At 32.9% G+C, this 19975-nt stretch overlaps 1 pseudogene; it reads left to right on the forward strand.

The window, feature by feature from the left end:
- Nucleotides 1–14303: 14303 nt before the first annotated feature.
- Nucleotides 14304–14419, forward strand: LOC111736682 (annotated as a pseudogene).
- The last annotated feature ends 5556 nt before the right edge of the window (nucleotides 14420–19975 follow it).

A 19975-nucleotide genomic window follows, 5' to 3' on the forward strand; every position in this document is an offset into this window, starting at 1 on the left:
AGTTTTTGATACTAAAAGATATTTTTATCTTCCTTGCCAAAATATTCCTAGAGGAACTATTACAGAACAGAAAGGATTTCTCACCTAACACTAGCAGAGTCAAACACCAAACACCAAGAATTTCAGTGGAGAAAGACTGGTTATTTTACTATGAATGGTGGCACTCAGGAGAACAGAGAGTTAATGCTCAAAAGCCCAAACTCCCTGATCCAGGGTCGGAGTGGGTTTTTAAGAGTATAGGGGGAACAGGTATGCAGAAGCATTGGCAGGGCAAGTTTTAATGGGAGGACCCTGGAGTTTCGCCATTTATGGTAAGGGCATCAACACAAGATCTTCCTGGACAATGAATTCTTTGCTTCTGAAAGGGTTCCAGTGTTCAAGTTCCAGTTATGTCCCGGTCTTCAGGTTCTGTGGATTGTGGGGGATAGACTCTAGTTCCAGGTGCACCTGGAGGTCAAAGTTCTCTCCTCTGGGCATGCTTCCAGAGTATGACTTGTGGTTTTGATTTGTTGCCACTGAAAAGCAACTCATTATCTCATTAAACAGAGTAGGACCAGTCTAAGCTGATTCTGCCATTACACTATCCCCCTTTTTCTTGTTCATGCCTCATTCTTGAGGGAAATAGGGCAACCAGGTCCAGGTTCCCTTAAGATGGAGAATTTCCTTCACTATAGAGTCGGATTTGTCTGCCCATTGTGTCCCTCTTACTTGCTTCTTATAATCTCACAAGCCCACCTCTTCTGCAATGGTCCCTGAGCCTTAGAAGGGATGTTCTGGGTGTTCAATATACAAGCAGAGACCATAGCAATGGTAGAGGTAACAGCAGCCAGGATACCTGCACCCCAATATGAGACAAAGAACAAAGAGTATCTTTCGTTATTATGTCCTACAGGACCAAAACCATAATGATGATCATCATGATGATCACTGGGGAATATGTTGTCTAGCTGCAGTTTGTAATTGCAAGGCCTAGGATTAGGGCTGCTTTAGTTCTCAATGATTCTAAGTCAAAGGATGGGAGAAAAATTAGAAACATGTTTGGAGAGTCATGTTTCTCCAATCAAGATACTGGAGAAAGTTAGAAGAATTCAGGATTCAGTCCAGTATCCAAGTAGAAAACAAAACTCAAAAACAATGAACAGCTCTGGCCTCTAATATCCACAAAGGTATATTACAGTTTCTATAGAAACAATTTTTCTTTCTAAAAACCACCCCTTTTACCAAAGATAGCCAAATTAAGACTAATTTATTTGCAAAATAAGTCTAGTTTCAATAAACTTGGCCCAGTTACTTCTATAAGTCCAACAAGAATAGTAATTAACTGTATAGGCACTTTTAAATCTGCTTTGCTGGAATTGTTCATAAGGAATCTTGAAATTGAACTTAAAAAGGCCTCTCAAGACCAGGAAAGCCAAAGCAAGGACTTGCCATCAGATGCTACCTGAAATATCTATAAGTTTGGGTGAGTTTCTCTTTTCTCAAAGTCCCCAAAATATCCTGCAGTTCCTTCACCAGTCAAGAAATTACATTCTTTGTTCACATGGTTATGACGCTGGGAACCCTGTAAGCAAGGTTATTAGGCCAGTATTTCCAAACTGGCTTAGATACGTCAATCAATATCTTAAAGCTATCTGGTCCCATCTGAGAGGACCAGATGCATGCCTCTCTCAATATGACATTCTAGTCAAAGCCTTGGTAATAAAATCAATTTCTAATTATGTCCTACTAAAAAGAGCACAAATTTTCATTGAACTTATGCAAACAAACATATTGCCATGAAAGTAAAAATACTCATTGAGTTTCCAAATTCTGGAGGGATCAGGTAGAGACAAAAATGAAATGTTTCAATACTGCTTACAAAAAGTATAATTTACCAAATGGCTGTCATAGGTAGTTTAAGTTTTCTTTTATCTTGAAAACAAAAGATTTTAAAAATCAGCAATTTTAAAGAAAAAGGTTATAAAAATTGTAACCAGTTCATTCAGTTCTGTATAATTAAACTTGTTCTGCTTGAATCCAGTTTCTCCCTTAGTTCTCTCAACCTTGCTTGGTGATTGGAGGCAATAGGGTCAGTGATAATTCCAAGAAGTTGGGAAAGATGTTCATCAAGGCTCATGTGGTTTGCTCAGTGGAGTGGGTACCTCCATCACTAGAGATTTTAGAAGGTATATACCCTAAGTGGGAAACACATTTTCAAACAGTTTCTTTGTAACTGTTCATTGCAAGGGCATTAGCCTTGTGACAGTGGTAAGCTTCAAATCATCCAAAAAACACACACACACAAATAAGAACATGTTGATAACCCACATCAAGTGGCAGTTCAATGAAGTCCAACTTAAATGTGCCATGGTGGATGAAGAAATGCAAAAATCGAAAAATGCCAGAGAGCCAGGAAGAAATCACATAATCCAACCTATTTATTTAATTTATTGCCATTTTTTTAGCCTCCTTAATTTCTCTGATTCAGGAGCAATCTGTTACCATGTTACAAAGACATCAGAATAGCAAAAGTTTGGCAATGAGGGGTCATTTTTGCAAAAATAGAATGGACTTTATCCACATGAGCCGCAATCTGATATTCAGCTTCAGTCCTTTCACTGTGCCTCAATTTTGATGACAGACATGCCAGGACTTCTCAGATTTTCAGGAATTTCACATATTTCTGAAACACTTATAACATCCACTTATACAAATATAAAATGATTATTATTTCTTTATTTGACAAAGGTTCCCATGTAATCTTAGCATATCAAATAGGCTTAATTAGTTTAATATTTCTCTTTTGTAAAGAGAGAAAACAAATCTTTTGAGTGTTCCAAGGATCCTTCTGAAATACCTCAAAGTTATTCCCAGGTCAAGACTCTATTTATAATTTAAATTTGGGTGACTTTGTCAAGTTATAGCCAAAGGTTCAGACATTTGACTAAATAAGGTCATAAGTCATTATGAAGCAATATTTAATTATCCATTTAACCAAAGTGATAATAAAAGATTTCAAAGAAAAATATAGTTTACATAATTATTAGTGAAACAGGATATTTAGTTTTCTTAAGTAACCAAGGACTTGATTAAAACAGCATAAAACAGAAAGTAATTTTGATAAAACACAAAATCTTTGCTTTCTAGGCATAAAACTTTTTCAAATATCAGTAGCAGACCAATAGTCCTTTTAAGCATAGAGAAAACTAAACTCTAATTTTGTATCAGCTAACTTTTGATATCTAAATCCACTTACATGATTAAATTTATTTTAGTCTTATTTAGCTTGGCCTCACATAAATTTTCCTTTCTCAGGATTCCTTTTCCACAAATCTACAATTTTCCTTTTTACATTTAGATTTCATTGTAGTTTTTTTCTCTCTCTTTCCCATTCTGAAACTACCAGCCTCACTTCAAGACAAAATTACTTTCCTTTCCCTAAAATAGTCTCCATACCTTATACCTTGTTTGCTGAGTAAGCGTTTACACAGTAATTAGAATTTTTTTAATTTATTTTTTTATTTAAGTATAGTGAGTATACCATCTTAAATTGATTGTTAGTTTCAGGTGTATCATATAATGATTCAACATTTTTAAACCTTACTATACGATCACCCTACTAATTCTAGTAGTCATATGTCACCACGTAAACTTAACACAATATTATTGACTATATTCCTCTTTCCTTTTTCATCCATCTACTGAACCCCTACCTTCTGATAACCATCCCTTTGGTCTCTGTTTCTATGAGTCTATTTTTGTTTTGTTTTATTTGTTTTTGTTTTGTTTTAGATTCCACATATAAGTGAAACCATATGATATTTTCTTTTTCCTGCTTGACTTAGTTCACTTAGCATAACACTCTTTAGATCAGTGGTCTCCAACACTTTTAGCACCAAGGAGTGGTATTCGTATGAGAATCGAATGCCTGATGATCGGAGGTGGAGCTGAGGTGATGATGCTAGCACTGGGGAGCAGCTGCAAATACAGACGAAGCTTCACTTGTTCACCCACTGCTCACTTCCTGCTGTGCCCCCTAGTTCCTAAAAGTCCATAGACTGTTACCAGTCCATGGCTTGGGAGTTAGGGATCACTGCTCTAGATCCATCCACATTTTCACAAACAGCAAGATTTCATTCTTTTTTTACATGCCTTTAAACAAACAGATCAAAGAGGAAATTGAACAGGAAATCAGAAATTACCTTAAGACAAATGAAAATGAAAACACAACCTTACAAAATCTATGGGATACATCAAAAGCAGTTATAAGAGAAAAGATTATAGCGATACAGTCCTATCTCAAGAAGTAGGAAAAAATCTCAAATAAACAATCTAAATTTACACCTAAAGAAAACAGAAAAAGAGGAACAAACAAAACCCAACGTAGAAGGAAGGAAATAATAAAGAACAGAGTCGAAATAAATGAAATAGAAAATTAAAAAAAAAAACAATAGAAAAAATTAATAAAACTAAGCTGGTTCTCTGAAAAAAATAAATAAAATTTATAAACCTCTAGCAAGACTCATCAAGCAGAAAAGAAAGAAAGCAAATAAATAAAATCAGAAATGAAAGAGGAGAGGTTACAACCAAGATCACAGAAATGTGAAGAATTATTAAGAATACTATGAACAATTATGTGCCAACAAATTTGACATCTAGAAGAAATGGATAAATTTTTTAAAACATACAAGCTTCCAAGGCGAAACCAGGAAGAAACGGAATCTTAACAGACCAATTACTAGCAATGAAATTAAAGCAGTGATCAAAAAACTCTCAAAACAAAAGCCCACGACCAGCCAGCTTCACAGGTGAATTCTACCAAACATTTAAAGAATTAGTTTGTATCTTTCTCAAAAAATTGAAGAGTAAGGAACACTTATAAACGCATTCTAGGAGGACAGCATTACCCTAATACCAAAGCCAGACAAAAACACTATGAAGGAAGAGAATTACAGGTCCATATCACTGATCATAGATGCCAAAATGCCCAACAAAATACTAGCAAACCAAATTCGACAATACATTAAAAAGATTATACAACATGATGCAGTAGGATTTATACCAGAAATGCAAGGATGATTCAACATCTGTAAAACAATGTGATTCATCACATTAACAAAATCAAGGTTAAAAATCATATGATCATCTCAGTAAAAGTGGAAAAAGCATTTGACAAAATTTAATATCCATTCATGATAAAAACTCTTCAGAAAGAACTTACCACAACTTGATAAAGGTTTATGTGACAAGCCCACAGCTAACATCATACTCAATGATGAAAAGCTGATAGCATTCTCTCTAAGATCAGGAACAAGACAAGGATGCCCACTCTCACCACTATTACTCAACAAAGTAGAAGTCCTAGCCACAGTGATCAGACAAGAAAAAGAAATAAAATGCATCCAAGTAGAAAAGAAAGAAGTAAAACTGTCACTATTTGCAGATGACATACTAGTATATATAGAAAACCCTAAAAAATCCAGCAAAAATTAAATAGAATTAATAGAAGAATTCAGTAAAGTAGCAGGACATAAAATTAATATACAGAGAAATCTGTTGCATTCCTATACATTAATAATGAACAATTAGAAGGAGAAATGAAGAAAACAATTCATTTACAGTTACATCGAAAAGAATTAAAAAACTAGGAATAAACTTAACCAAGGAGGTGAAAGACCTGTACTCTGAAATGTATAATACAGTGAAAAAAGAAATTGAAGAATATACAAATAAATGGAAGGATATACCATGTTTCTGGATTGGAAGAATTACTATTGTTAAAATGATCATACTACATAAAGCAATTTACAAATTCAATGCAATTCCTACCAAAATATTAATATCATTCTTCTCAGAACTAGAAGAAATAATACTAAAATTTATATGGAACCACAAAAGACCCTAAATAACCAAAGCAATCTCAAGAAAGAAGAAAGAACAAAGTTGGACAGATCATTCTCTCTGGTCTCAAACTATACTACAAAGCTTATAATAATCAAAACAGAATAGGACCATTTAGAGGTGGTTCCACAGTTACAGAACTTACATGAAGTAGATGGCCAGCTGGGAAAAAAGTATTTATAGTGTGTGTGTGTGTGTGTGTCAGTGTTTGTGTTGGTGTGAGTATGGGTGTGTGAGTGGGGGAGCAGGTTCTTAATATCAAGGAACTACTGAGGAGTACTCAGCTAGGATCTGATATCCAGCTAATAATATACCATATTTTATGGTATTGCCTGAACCCAAGGCCAAAATAGGTGAGGACACAATGGAAGCCAACAAAGAACTGACTGGAACCAGCTACGTAGGTCTACTTTTGCGATTTTACTCCATTTATGCAGACAGGCCTATTCCTGCCATGGCTGTAGCAAAAGAGGGTAGGTGCGTAACTTTAATCCACACATCTGGACCATGAATTTATAGTTAGATTGGTGTGCGGGCCACTCAGAGTCTGACAATTTTAAATACCTCATATAGGTGGAATCATGCAGAATTTTCTGTGACTAGCTTATTTCACTTAACATAATGTCCTCAGGGTTCATACATGTTGTCACATATTGCAAGAATGTATTATTTTTTAAGGCCGAATAGTATTTTATTGTTTGCATAAACTATATTTTCTTTATGCATTCATCTTTCGATGGACATTTAGATTTGTTTTCATATCTTGACTATTGTGAATAATGCTGCAATGAACATAGGAATATTAATATCTCATCAAGATCCTGATTTCAATTCTTTTGGAAAAATATCCAGAAGTGGGATTGCTGGAACATATGGTAGTTTTAGTTGTGATTTTTTTAAAGAAACCTCCAAACTGTTTTCCATAGCAGCTGCATCATTTTGCATTCTAATCAACCGAGTAAAGGGTTCTTCATATCCTCGCCAATACTTGCTGTCTTTCACTATTTTGATAATAGCCATCTTAACAGATGTGAAATGATATCTCATTGTGGTTTTGATCCGCATTTTCCTTTTTTAGAGAAATACCTATTTTTCAATCAGTTTATTCATTGTTGTTTTTTTGTTCTGTTTTGTTTTGTTTTTTACTATTGAGTGATATGAGTTCTTTATATATTTTGAAGATTAACCCTTTATTAGGTATATGGTTTGCAAATATACTTTCCCATTCTATAGGTTGCTTTTTTATGTTTCAGTTATATATATAACTGGGTCTGTAAAAGGTATTTCTTACCATATGTCATGGAAACAAAGTTTGTAAAATACTGCTATAGCATGTGCTATAATATAATCATTGGATATTTGTAATTTACTAGCATTTAAATTTCACTTACTTTTTCTTCTTATTGATGTGCTCATTTTGATCATATTTTTCCAGAATATAAAAGACCATTTTTATATTAATATATTAACATAATTGTTCAAGTATTTATTACTTTAGTCACCCCTAAGATGTATTATAATAGTCCTGATTCTGTGCATTTTTATTTTCTCTTTATTAGACTTGCTGGAAGTTGATCAAACTTAATTTTGGACTTATCATTTCTATTCATCTACTGTATCTGCATTATCTTTTACATTTTTATTTCATTTTTTATTACACAGGAAAATTTATGCTTCCTTGTTGACTTCTTGAGTTAAACTTTTTTTTTAAATGCCTACAGCACCTGCTATTGCTAAGTGGTCTCCCATCCAAGGACTAACCAGGTCTGACCCTGCTTAACTTAAAAGATCAGACAGGATCGGGCACGTTCAGGGTGGCATGGCCATAGACTTGAGTTAAATTTTAATTCATTTATTTTCATTCCTTTCTAATAACAGAAGAATGTGGCTAAAAATTTGCTTGAATGACAGCTTTGGCTACCATCTGTTTATTTCAATGTCTAAATCTATTTCCTTAGTAGATTATTTTGTATTTCTGATTTCTACTCTGCATAAAATCTAGGAGGGATTTTTAAATGTGTGTATATATATATATGTATATGTGTGTATATATATGTATATGTGTATATATACATATATATTTAAATATATATACTTTTTAAAATTGTTTAAATTTTTGTTGCAAATTTTTTTCTGGGTTTAGAGATTTTATTTATTATCTATCTATCATCTATCTATCTATTTATTTATTTATTTATTTTATGGTGACATTGACTAACGAAATCCAATAAGTTTCATTTTAACGATAAAGCATATATACATTTACACTGTGTGTTCATCTTCCATAGTTAGATTTCTTTCTGTCACCACATATTTGACCCTCTTTACCCTGTCTGCCTTTCCCCCTTCCCTGCTCTCTGGTAACCACTAGTCTATGGTCCATGAGTCTCTGTTTGTACTGTTTGTTACTTTTAGGTTTATATCCCACATATAAATGATATCATGTGATTTTCAACTATTTCTGTCTGGTTTATTTTGCTTAGCATGATTCTCTTGAGGTCATCTCTTCTTATAGCTGAGTAATATTCCATTATATATTTGTATCACAGCTTCTTTATCCAATCATCTATCGTAGGACACTTCGGTTGCTTCCATGTCTTTGCCACCGTGAATGATGCTTGTTGCAAATTTTTAGCTTTATTTATTGTGTTCAGAATATGTGACTGGCACATATTTTCTACTTTTTGAATGTGTTGAAGTTTTCATTTGTATCCTGGTATAAAGTTTATTTTGTAAGTGTTCCAGAGACTTGAAAGAAGTTTCTTCTTTGTTGATGAGTGCTGACCTGACTGATTAAATTATTTTCTCTCTCCATTATAATTTTCACTTTATTCATGTGATTACAGAGGTTTAAAAGCAAACAATTGGGTAAATCTCATAAACATTACAAAATATATTTAGTTTACACATGCATAAGTATTTTAAACATTCTATATACCTTTAAAAGATATTTGGACTGCCTGATAAATAGAGGTAAAAATTTTAATAACTGTAGTTGAATATGTTTTAAAAAATTCATTTACAGTAAATAAATCTGTATAGACTACCTAACTTTATTCAAAATGTATACTATATGCTCAGCAAGGTCTGGAGATTAAGAAACTCTTTAAGATTCTATTTTATAACTTCCTATTATTTTTCTTAATAAACCAGTGATTTTTTAATTTTATTTTTTCTCAACCCTTGTCAGAATAAAGAGAGAAATAATGAAGTTTTTTTGAAAGAATAGAAATGTACTAAGCATTAAAATCCAGGATGAATATATATATTATTCTGTTTAGAATCACAAAACAAATACAGAAAACAGCCAAAAATTAACTTCACAAGCACCTTTAGGGTATTCTGAGAATTGAAAGGCAGCCAAAGATTAGTTTTTTGACTAGTACTCAAGTATTATAATACTAACATGAAGTGGTATGACAGTTACCCTTACAATATGAATACTTTTATTTCATAAACCACCTTAAACAGTAAATTAGTAAATGACTGAAACTTGATGTTTAAATGATAGTAATAAATAAAGCCACAGAAACTAAGAAGTAAGTAAATTTATAGAAAAAAAAAAACAGTTGTCAAGTTGCATGCTCCTATCTCTGGAAATGGCGGAGAAATAGAAATTAAGACTGAGGGGGTAAAAATCACTGGGTATACAGCCAATATTTCAGAGGAAGAAGCATAGACTTTCAGTCATATCACTGTGTTTAAACTCTGGGTGAGTTATATGACCTCCCTAGGCCTAAGTTTTCATTCTTACCACAAGATAGTAATCTCTCTACGTGAGCAAAAAAAAAATAGTTAATGCTCACTGAATGATGAATATGGACAGAAACATTTTAGGCATTTTACATATACTAACTTATTCAGACCTCATAAAAATCTTTGAGGTAGGTAATCATATCACTCCATTTGAGAGATGAGAAAATGAAGGCAGAGCAAGGTTAATTTGCTTTCCTAAGGTTCTCTCGTTAGAAAAGAGGCCCTTTGAATACAGGCAATTCACCTCCTAAGCCTCCCTGTGTGTGTCTGTGTATGTGTGTTTATTTCACCTTTCCTGTCTTCTTTTAGACCAAATTTATTTCCTCTTTTTTCTTATTTAATTTTTTCCTCTCAACTTGTTTAGCAGTTATGCTTTTTGTGTCTGTTTTTCTAGAAGTTATCCTATTTATTTTAAACTGCATACTTAACAAACTTTATAATGATAAGAATATTCACTTTCCTACTGAAAAATAAAAATATCTTAAAATGCTTTAACTCTGATCATACCTTTTTTCCAATTTACATACCACTGTTGTCTGATATTTTCATTCTGTTACACTTTTAATGTCAGAAATGAAGCATTGTTATTGTTATATATATTCAACACTTACTTAGATTTAATTGCAAATTTATCGACATCTTTACTTATGACTCCTCCTTCTTGCACTGCACTCAAACCTTCCCTCTGGGGTCATTTTCATTCTGCCTAAAATACATCCTTTAGACTTTCCATTATGGAGAATTTTTGGTGACAAACTATCATGGTTTTTTGTTTGTTTATTTGTTTCTCAGTTTTTTAATCTCTTCTTTATTACAGAGATTCAGTTTTATTTCAAAAGAAGGTGGCGGTAGTTAAAAAGGTGATAAGACTGAGAAAGGGAGAAATAAGGATTTATTGTCTAAAGGGCATAGAGTTTTTGTTTAGGATGATGAAAATTTGTGGATGTGGATAGTGGTTATAGTTGCACAATATTGTGAATGTAATTAATGCCGCTGAACTGTACATTTGAAAAGGGTTAAAATGGTAAATTGTATGTCATGTATATTTTCACACACACACACACACACACACACACACACACACACACACACACTCACACACACACACGCACATACTCCTGCAAAAACAAAACCAAATAATGATTGATACAGTGATAATAGTCCTTAGAGCATAACATAGACCATGAAATATTTATATTAAAAAGTAGAAACAGTCAACATTAATGAATTTAGCGTACAACCCAAACATTCAAAAAAGAACAGAAAAGCAAACACAAGAGAGGAAAGGAATCAAAGATGAAATCATAACTTACTTAAAAGTATATAAAAAAAGAATCAACAAAGCCAAAATTTGAAGATTTGAAAAAATCAATAATACATAAAAAGCTCTCACCTAATTAGTAAAGAGACAAATAGAAGGTAAAATATAAAAATGATATTTGTAAGAAAAGGGGGACATAATTATAAATTCTATAGAAATTAAACATATGACAATGTTATTAAGAGCAATATTAATGTTGAATATTTTTGAAATATAGACAATATATAAATTCCTAAAAATAAAATGCCAAAACTGACTCAAAAAGCAACTAAAACTATTAAATAAATTAAATCAATAGTTAAAAATCTTCCTCCAAAGAGATCATCAGTTCCAAACGGCATGATAGCAGATAATTTCAATCTCGGGCAAGATTTCAAAGAATACAAAAAAGGGGGTACCCTCCCCAATACATTTTATAGAGTTCCCAAGCTGTGATATCAAGGAAAAAAATACTCAACAATTTCGCTTATGAGCATAAGTTCAGAAAATTGAGCACAGTATTGTTTAAAACAATGAATAAATACATCACAATCCAGCTGAAATTATTCCAGAAACAAAGAATCAAATTAATAATACAAAATGATTAACATTACTCACTAGACTAATAGAATAAAAAAAGGAAAATTGTATTATCACCTCAATGAATTCCAAAAGTGTTTGATAAAATACAGTATCTTTCATAAGAAATACAAACCAACAACAATATAGAAAGAAAAAAGAACTTCCTTAATCTGAAAAAGAACATCTACCAAAAAAAAATTAAAACAAACCTCATACTTAATGGTGAAATGTTGAATGGATTTTCTTTAAGGTAAAGCAACTTTATAACAAAGATAACCATTATCATCAACTCTATTACTAAAAATAGCGAATTAAAATTGCATTTATACTTTATATCATACACAGAAATCAATTTTAAATGAATTAAAGACTAAAATTTGTTGGTTTTTGAAGACAGTGTGGGAACATATCTTTATGACTTCAGACTGGAGAAGATTTCTTAAGATTCTAAAAGAAAAATAATGACAAATTCAACTTCATTACATTTCAAAAATTCTGTTCATAAAAGATACTATAAAAGTAACAAAGTAAGAGACACAAAGTAGGAAAATATTTGCTGCATGTGTAACTAACCAAGGATTAATATGCATAATATATAAAAAATTTCTACCTATAAGTATTAAAAGGAAAATTTGATAAAAACATGGACAAAGAGGCTCCTTCTGAAAGTTAACACACAATCATGGAAGAGATCACACTTTATTATGTAACCACAATGTCATCTGGTCTCCTAGCTCTTTAAAATCTAGATAACATTGATTCGAACTCTCATTCCATGGATTGTGGAAATTTAAAACCTTCACTAAATATATCCAGATTCCTGGGAATGGAGAGGTAGGGGTGTGTCTTAAATTGTCACAGTCTCTTCTGATACAATTTTCTGACTCCAATTGAATTTTTTCCATGCTCTCTGTCTCATGGCGTTTTTTTTTTTTTTTTTTTAAAAGAAATGTAATTCAAATATAACATTATTTTAGTTTCAAGTGTACAACATAATGATTTGACATTTGCATACATTGTGAAATGATCACTGTGATAAATTTATTTAACATCCATCACCACATATAGTTCTAGTTTTTGTTGTTATAAAGAGAGCTTTTAAGATCTCTGGCAGCTTTATCCCATGTAGCACCCAGCCTCTAACCTTTCTGACTTCTCTGATTCCCCACTTCACCACCACCACCACTTTCTCTGCTCCTTCTCCATCTTCACCTGGATCACAGAAGCCCAACAAATCCTATTTAACTTTTATTGTTGCCAATTTTTATATCCTCAAGGTTTCACCTGCCCTAGTGAATGTTGCATTAACAAAAATAGTAATTCTCAAAAAGGAATTCTAGTGTCAACTGTTAAGATAACATATTTTCACCCTGTTGTATTTAAAAGAACCACAGGACAAGTGCTAGGATTTGTAGTGAGTAATGATCTTTGTAAAGATATCCCACACTTTTAGATTTCGGGAAACACTCATATCTGTTAAAAATTAATTTGAAAAGTGAGCTATGTTAGACCGTACCTCCACATGCTTAACCTTTTGACTATATTCTAGAAAATTATTATTTGTCTAGACATATCTTTTTTGTGTGCTAAATGTTCTACCTATTCCTTCTATAAGTATCATCAATCAATCTATCCATCACATAACTGTACTTGGCTTATTTTAAAGTATAAATCTATTTTGCTTTTTAACATAGTTTAACATTATTTTCATACAAACTTTATAAAGTATATTTTTTCCATTGAAGAACATCTGCACTTTAGGGTTGACTGATTACTACAGTATTTTACAAATAATTTTTCAAGTTTATTTTTTTTAATTAAATACATTATATAGACACATATCTTTGATTCAGCTCCCTCATCTCCAAACCAGAGCAGTTTTTATTAGTGTTGTATCTAACTTGGGTACCACCATCTGCCCATCTCTAGATAACAGCTAGTAAGGATAGGAAGTGGTGGCTAAAGTGGTTCCTTAGCCATGACTGTGATTGACATGTTTCCGAAGCCACTTCCTCTTCAGGTAATAATGTCCCTTGGTTTTGTGACTTCCTCATTTCACACAGCATTTAAAATTATTCTCAAAAGCAATGATGTTCCATTGATGAAAAGCAAAGCAAACAACAACCTTTTAATCAAAACTTAAAAGTATCAGCATTACAAAATACTTGGAACAAAGTTTAAGCCACTTTTATTATTATAGTGGAACTGAATTAGACTCTAAACAAAGATATCAAAATTAATCACAGAAGGTCCTTCAGTACCCTACCTCTCTTTAAATGTTTTCACTGTCTTACCTTGGGATTTCATACATAGCACTTGGAAATTGACAGCTAACATAATTACACGTATAGTTATTTCTTTCCATAGTTTTCTAGGACTTCTCTTAAGCAATTTTTCACTATAATGCTGTTTACAAATTGTGACATGGAAACTTGGTTTGATGCTCAAAGGAAAATAGATTTCTTATTATGTGATTTTTGACTTCACATTCTGAGACCTTAACACCATCCATGTAAGAGAGGAAAAATTACCACAACCTAACAACGTCGATAATAGTTATTTCTGACATAAAACAAGACTTCTTTGTCACCTTATTTTACAGCAGACAGAGTTGTCATAACCATAAACTATTCAAGGTTTTCTTTGGAAGAACAGTAAGGCTTACCTAAATAAGTAATTAAAAATTCATCCTAAGGATGTGGTTCCATAGTGTAGCAGCTAGCATGTCCGCTTTACACGCAGAAGAAGGTCCTGGGTTCACATGCCAGTGGAGCCACAGTCCATGGTCTATAGCCATGCCACCCTGAACAAGCCCGATGTCTGATCTCAGAAGTTAAGCAGGGTCAGTTCTGGTTAGTACTTGGATGGGAGACCACCTAGGAAGACCAGGTGCTGTAGGCATAAATAATAATATAAATTAATTAAATAAAAATAAAATAAAAGTTCAGCTTGAAGCAACCCATTTTGAAAATTTCAAGTCTTCTCAATTTCAATAAAGCAGGAAATATGTTAAAGAGTTATAGCCCTGGCAGAATTTAGGATACTCTTTTTTGACAGGAAAATAAATGAGAATAGAAAAATAAACCTTAAATGTTTTCAAGTGTTTTAGCTTACTGGCCCTTTTTTCTCAGCAGGAGTCTCATCCAGGAAAACAGAAACAAGAGGAAGAGAAACTACATATGCAAAGAGTCAAGACAATAAATTGCCTCTTTCAGGATCTGAAAATGACCCCTGAAATTGGATGCAGTCACCAAGCAAAGAATAATCCTCATAGCTCTTGAAAAAGAAAAAAGTATAGTTTTATTTTTACAGTTGTTACTAATTTTTTAAAATTAAAAATAATCATCTGTTCATAAATGAATCCCATGATTTGGAAATAAATAATTTTTGTTTTAAAAAAGTATAGTTGTTCTGTATGATTGCGACAACAGGACATTTTGGAAAAGGCAAAACTGTGGAAACAGTAAAAAGCAGTAGATGTCAGGGGTTAGGGGAAGGGAGGGATGAATAGGTGGAGCACAGAGCATTTTTAGGGCAGTATATTTTAATGGTAAATTCATATCATGCAGTTGTCAAAACTCATAGAATATACAATACCAAGAGTGAACCCTAATGTAAATGATGAACTTAAGGTGATAATGGTGTGTCAATATAGGTTCATTAGTTGTAAGAAATATACCACTCTGGTGTGGGATGTTGATAGTGGAGGGGAACTGTATATATGGGGCAGCTAAGGGTATATGAGAACTCTCTGAACTTTTGATTCAAATTTGCTGTGAACCTAAAACTGCTCTAAAAAATAAAACCTATTAAAAAAGTAGAGTTGGAAGCTGAGAAAGCAACAAAGCAAGAGATGGCAGTTACTGCTCTACAAAACCTCAGATGAAGGAATCATAAGTATTTGCAATAAATATCTTAAGAGGAACTATATATGACACCAGGAATAAATGTTAGCCTCAAACAGAAATTCTTGTACAAAAACCCATAACCATGTGATTGCATGCAAAGCAAAAGCATTCTAAAGGGTCACACATGATTGCTACATATGTTCTGTTTTAAGAAAAAGAGGTTACAAGAAAAGTGGGCTTGCTTGGAGTGTCCAACTTGTGAAGAGAACTGTGCTTTAGCAATACGACTTCCTCAACTGAAATAGAACTTTTGAGTTCAAGTTTGAATCTATTCCTTTTTTTTTCAATGACATTGACTTAGTTCCTCTCTTTAATCACGTTCTGAGAAACCAGAACTTTGAAAGGCTCAAAAAAATTGAAATTTCATGTTGTCTGAGCATTTGAGAATGTGCATGCTGATGTAACACTCATCTGTACTTAGAAAGAGAAACCAACCTTGCTTGATTCGTTCTTATGAAATAAACTCATAATCTATGTTCCTCCTTTCCTTTTTACTTTCGCATTTATTTATTTATATTTATTTTAACAATACCTCCTTAATGTAGGCCATCTAATGCCAAAGGAATATGATGGAGAACAAAAATTCATGGTAAAACTAACTTTGATTCCATATATATAGAAACATGGAACTCTTTCTTATGTAGTCAACATAGAATTTAGTATATTCTTTATATGTCTTTAAAGAAGTTGTCTGGTTCATAAGAATTGCTTGCTCCTCAATCTATATTTTCTTTTTCAGTGTTCCACATCCCATTTTTAAGCTCTCTAAATAGGTTCTTCTAATAATAATTTTCAAAAACTCAAAAACTAGACATTTCATATTAGATGCCTATACCTCTAACTTTTCTTGTATATGTAAAGGCTTTTCACATCAGTATGGAATGCAAATAACTTTAGAGAAATTCTGATTTCTAATGAGATAATTATGGAAAGAGAATAAGTTAAACACTTCCTAAGTTTCTCTAGGATGCAGAGATATTTGGTGTATACCCATGAATATTTTAAGAGATATTTAATTAAAGTCAAGTTCTGGAAAACTTGGATGCCTAAATGGTCAAAATTGGGGAAATGCCATAAGGTGAATAAAGAATGTGATTGACTACAGAATGAAACTGTATATCATATGAGAGTAAATTTAAAAATTATTTACAAATGAGAAATAGAAAATAATGCCAGGTTCAGGTTCAATTAAAACACCTTTCAAGATCTCTAGCTGTTACATATAGGCAAAAGAATGCTGATTGTGAAACATTACTCAATGAAAAAAAATCTGAATTAATAGAAAGAACACTTTAGAAATTATATAATCTTCACGAAACTTTCATAAATAATTTTATCATCTGATTTATAAAAGTACAGAAGTATCCACTATCTTCTAGTTCAGTAGAAAGCAAACCGACCTAAAGGTTGTTATGTAATATATGCATATATAAAATTTATTTTCTCTATTTTTGATTGGCCTACCTTTAACCATAAGAAGTTCCAAAGCCATTCAATTTTAAAAATATATATGCATAAAATAAAAGCTTCTATATTTCAATTTATTCAAAGCTTTCCAGAAAAATAAATAATAGAAATAGATTATGTTTACTTAAGGACACAAGCACTGACAAGAGCAGAAGGATAAATTGATGATCAAGAGTTTCTGTCTCCTAACATTATGATGAATGGTAGAGCTAAGCCACAAATCAAAGAAATATAATATAATTTATAGTATTTTTTCAAAGTTATTCACCCCATTCTTTAAATCCTGAAAATGACAGAACATTTATTCTTTCACAAAATTAACTTTACACTGAAAATTTTTGAAGAAAAATAGAGAAATGTTACTAGACACGGGTTAGTTTTCCCACTTCCCATTTTATGGCACTGAATTTATGTGCCATCCAAATCCCTTACTGCCCCAAGCTCCGCACATCAGTGAGCCAGGTGACGCACATTGAATGTATTTTCCATCTCATTTTATTGTATCATAGAAAATAAAACTGAAAGATTCAGCGTATGTCAAAGCTAGGAGTTAGACCTCCTCAACAGAGAGGTCTAAAGGTTGCCTGGAAAGATGTGAGGGCCTGAGGAGATGGCAATTTGCTCTCTAGCCCTTCACTTCCGTGACACTAGCTCTGCTTTTGTTTTATTTATTGGACTTCCATGTGAGTGCTTGTTTAAAGAATGGGTTCAGCTGTATCTCAGATTTCAAAAACACTAGAGAATTTGATTTCTGCATTTTAACTCATTTGGTCAGATGCCTTGTTTCTGTATCTATTAATATACTGAGGAAATAGGTTATTAGATAGGCAATAGAAGGCAAGAGCTAAGTGAAAGAATCTAATTGATCCATAATATGCTAAATAGCTCCAAGTACTTCATAAAGAATATACAAAAAAAGCGCAGCTGTCAGTTGGGGAAACAGTAGGTATAGATTTAAAATAAATTTCCTCATTCTCACCTTTGTAAGCTTATTCCTCTATTACTCGCATGCCCTCTGATGCCCAGTATCTTGTATTTTCTCTTTCTGAGTCCACATTTGTATTCTCATCCCAATAGCTTACTTTATTTCAACTTAGGTTAGTAAATTGCTATTTGTATTGGTAATGTCTTATTTTTTAATGTATTGCCTTATTAATGAAAGGCATAGGAACATGATTTTGAAATTTAGAAGAGAAAAAATGCATTAACTCAAATTTCTAAGGAATATTGACTCTGATGAATTTTGTAAAGACTCTCAAAGTATAAAATATGTCTGTTTACTTTTCAACAAATATTTATTTTGCTTTTTCTGAAATCTACACTGGCCTTTAAAAGAACACTCCAAGGAGACTCAAAATCTCAAGGTGGAGGCATGACTAGTGCAGGTGTGGCTTTCAGCCTTAGAAACTCAGAATCCCAATTTTATCCGTTTACTCAGAAGCAAGGGGGCTCTGTAAATGTAGAGCAAAGATCACAGAACTGAGAATCAGAGATGTAGAACTGAGTTCTGGCTATACCGCACATTAGCTGTTTGTGTTCTTAAGTGACTTAATCCCCGGAAAAAAAAAAAAAAAAGGTCAAGAAATAATACCAGCCTCACGAAGCTGTTGTGAAGATCAGATAAAATGGTGCATATAAAAGGGTTTTATATATTGTCCTGGGCTAAACACGTGTTGGTTAGATTGGCTTCTGGTGGGGGAGAGACTCCTCAAAGAAAGGAGATTTCTACGTGCCAGTGGGCACCCAGCAGGGATTCCCTGCAGGCAGCCTTTGAAGACTGATAAGCATCTCTAACAGCTGCGTCAGAAAATATAGGGACCTAGCAAGAAGGCAAGGGTCATGCCCTTTGCCCTTCTACTCTCATCTCAAAGGACATCTGCTAAAGATCCCCTGCAGGAAGATCCAACTCTAAGAAGAGAGGCCCAGGGAGTATTTTTAGGGATTCTAACTCCGAGAGCCCTAGCAACCCTGAGGGCGTTAGCTTTGGAACTTAAACTTATTTTACTAATATTTTTACTTTTAATTAATTTAGTTTTATTCTCTACTCTGCTAGAATTTAAAACAGTTTATATTTACCATGTGTACATGAATAGATGTAATTTATATTGTTTGTTCATATATATGTTTACAATATAAATGTATTGTGAATGTGCATATATACTATAAACCTGTGGATATACTCTATATAACCTGTGGATATACTCTATATAACCTGTGGGTGGCATATGCATAAGAAAAAAATACTGGAAGAATATTTACCAAAATGTTAGCAATGCTTATCTCTTAGAAGATGAAATTATGAATGGCATTTTCCTTTTGCTTATCTCAATTTTTCAAATGTTTCCTTTGAAAATGAATTTCTCTTGGAATAAGAAAGTCACAAGAAAATTTTCTGATTAAAACATATTGCTTGCATTACTTCAGTCTGTTTTAATTTATCTTTTATATCAAAAAGAAACTTTCTTTTTGTTTCTTCTTTTAATTCTATTTTTATTTCATGGACTGCCTCTTAAGTTGCTTATTTTACCTATTTGTACTTTTGACCTGTATTTTCTTTTGTTTCTTCTTGTTATTTAGTTCCCTGTCACCATTTGTTGTGGTTTTCATTTTCTCCCTTTTACTGAATATGGCAAGCACAAAGCAGAGGGCCGTGTTCTTAAGAATTGCTCATGGCCTGACCAAGGAGACTGAACCTTTTTCCCTTCTGAATAGCCCGGCAGTCACATCCACTTACCCCCAATGTCTCAAAGCAGAACTGCTCAAATTTTCAAGTATGAAGCTAGAAAACTAGAGAGGTTAACAAACTAGAATTACCCAGCAAGCACCAGAAACCCATCGCCCCAGCATCAGTAAAGATGATTTCAAAGCATTACTATACCTTCAACTGTCTGTGTATCTCCGGATCATGTGTCTCTCCAGAGGATCTACCTATCTATCTACACCTCCATTCAGGTGCCCTACAAGGAACTCAAAGTCAATATTTCAGAATGAAATCCACCATTCCCTCTGCTAAGTGGAAAAACTGTTCCTCACTATCTCTCATTCTCCTCAAGAAAGGGAACTCTTTGGATACTCCTGAGCA

The sequence above is a fragment of the Pteropus vampyrus genome, unplaced genomic scaffold (assembly GCF_000151845.1).
Source record: "Pteropus vampyrus isolate Shadow unplaced genomic scaffold, Pvam_2.0 Scaffold21, whole genome shotgun sequence".
Lineage (NCBI taxonomy): Eukaryota > Metazoa > Chordata > Mammalia > Chiroptera > Pteropodidae > Pteropus > Pteropus vampyrus.